General features: G+C 38.8%; 1 pseudogene; it reads right to left on the bottom strand.

Annotated features, from left to right (window-relative positions):
- Positions 1-349: 349 nt before the first annotated feature.
- On the bottom strand, positions 350-2,187 carry LOC135532046 (myosin-7-like; annotated as a pseudogene).
- Positions 2,188-2,240: the final 53 nt, after the last annotated feature.

The following is a 2,240-nucleotide window of genomic DNA, read 5'->3' as shown; positions in this document are numbered from 1 at the left end:
AACCAGGAAGCAAATTAATATTCTGTTTTTAAAGGTATTTTAAAAAACGAAATACAAAAAATGACAGCTTTAGAATAGCAATGTATACAGGGAGCTAGATGATACAGTAGAGGAAGTGAGTGGCAGAACGGGGGATCAATCCGCTGCCTCCAGCACGATCACTAGACCATCCCCCAGCCAGCAAACACTCAGAAATGTCGATAATTTCTTAAGCAATTACTTGTAATATCAATTGAGTCATTGATGACAGGTGTGCTGTAGCAACACTTCAACTAAACCACATCGACATTACGTTTTGTAGGTGGAAAAAATGTTTTTTTCAGAGTATTTGACTAAGTCTTTTACTCACCGCTTCCTCAGCGTGCCTCTTGTAGGCCTTCACTTTCATCTGCAGCTTATCTACCAGGTCCTGAAGTCTGTTAACGTTCTTCTTATCCTCCTCAGTCTGTGGGAGAAGAGCAACGAATCAATGCCCCAATAGTTTTATACACAAACCTGTCTGTGTTAGTTCATTTCTTCACAAACTTGACACTTTCTCTTACCTGGTAAGTGAGCTCCTTGACTCTGCGCTCATACTTGCGGACTCCCTTGACTGCATCTACACCTCTTCTCTGCTCGGCCTCCACCTCAGTCTCGAGCTCACGCACCTTTGTGGAAGAAATACATGTAGGCATTTGTTTGAGGTGGTGAAATCAGACGTTTTGTAAAACAGAGGTAAAGTGTTCTACTCAGTCAAGTCATTTCATTATTTTAATTGAAGTAGTCTGTAATAATAACATCAACTTTCATTATCTGGGTCAGTGGTTCCCCAAAATGAAATTTACATTTACATTTGTTTATTAATATTTATAGCAAGAACAGATTAAACAGCCAGGGATCTTGGCAAAAGTTTAGAGGTGCAATACAGTACAATATAATATTATTCATCCATAATTTATGTTATTAACTCTTAAGATTAAACAATTGGTCTGAGGCTCTCAACCCAAATTCTTCTTGTATTTGTAACATGACTATTTATCCATGTTTTCATGAGTTTTTGTGGTGTATAATTTACAGTACCAATTACAGCGACTAGAGGCCGCCACTCGCATGTTTAATGTTGTGACATTGCTTCTATTATGGAGCTCAGATACAGCAGTTGAGAGTAGTTTGTCAAGTGAGCCAACAGCAAGACAGAAGCACCGACATAAATACATTTTATATCTTATTTTGAAGGTAAGCAGGTGTAAATCACCATATTCAAACGGTACTGTTTATGGAGAGGGTACATATGTTTGAGATGTTATGTTGTATTTTCAGGTTTTATGAACTTATTAAAAAGTCCGCTAGCCTAAAAGCTAATTCAGCCATTAGCCTGCTAGCCGGTAGCTAACTAACAACGCTGTGCAACAACAGTTTGTTGGAATGAGACGTAACAATAGAGATAAATTATTACTATGACATTAATTCGATGAATGTACATTATATTGTGTGTTGATATTTATTGTGAATTATTATTATTATTATTATAATGAATGAAATGGCAGATTAGAAGAAGTCTTATGGCTTAAACAACAGGTTAAGCCATAAGGAAGCAACTAGATGAATACGTTTGCGTTTATTTAAAGGTTTTGGATCAACTCCACTAAATAAATGTACAATTATTATAATTGGTTTTGTTGTGATCATAAATTCACTGTAATGTAAGCTTTAAAACTGCAACATTTTCTCTCTGATGCAAAGAGGGGGGACTTGAGGGCCTGAGACTAGATTAGTCCAGTCATGCACTGCAGAAGTCATAGTAAATCTGAGTGGATGCTATTTTATCGCACACTAAAGTAAGAGTTGTGTTCTGATATTATGAGGGGGTCTCTGATGGTGCTATCACAAAAGTGGTCGGTGCCACAAAACAGTTTGGGAACCCCTGATCTAGATGGGTTATTGAGATGAAAAGTAATTACAAAATGCTCTGTGTATTTTAACATGATCAAATACATTCCAGCAATCAGTCTTCAATCACCTCATCCACCCTGCTGGTAACTCACCCTGGACTCCAGTTTCTGGAGCTGCTTCTTGCCTCCCTTCATGGCCAGATTCTCCAGCCTCATCCAGGCGGTGCTGCAGGTCCTTGACTGTGACCTCCAGGTTCTTCTTCATCCTCTCCAGGTGAGAGCTGGTGTCCTGCTCCTTCTTCAGCTCCTCAGCCATCATGGCCGCCTGGAATAGTAGTTTGTTTAATTTATGCACCAATCACAATGTCC

Source organism: Oncorhynchus masou, unplaced genomic scaffold, assembly GCF_036934945.1.
Source record: "Oncorhynchus masou masou isolate Uvic2021 unplaced genomic scaffold, UVic_Omas_1.1 unplaced_scaffold_17032, whole genome shotgun sequence".
Classification (NCBI taxonomy): domain Eukaryota; kingdom Metazoa; phylum Chordata; class Actinopteri; order Salmoniformes; family Salmonidae; genus Oncorhynchus; species Oncorhynchus masou.
Note: the sequence above shows the minus strand (reverse complement) of the source record. Positions and strands in the feature narration are given on the sequence as shown.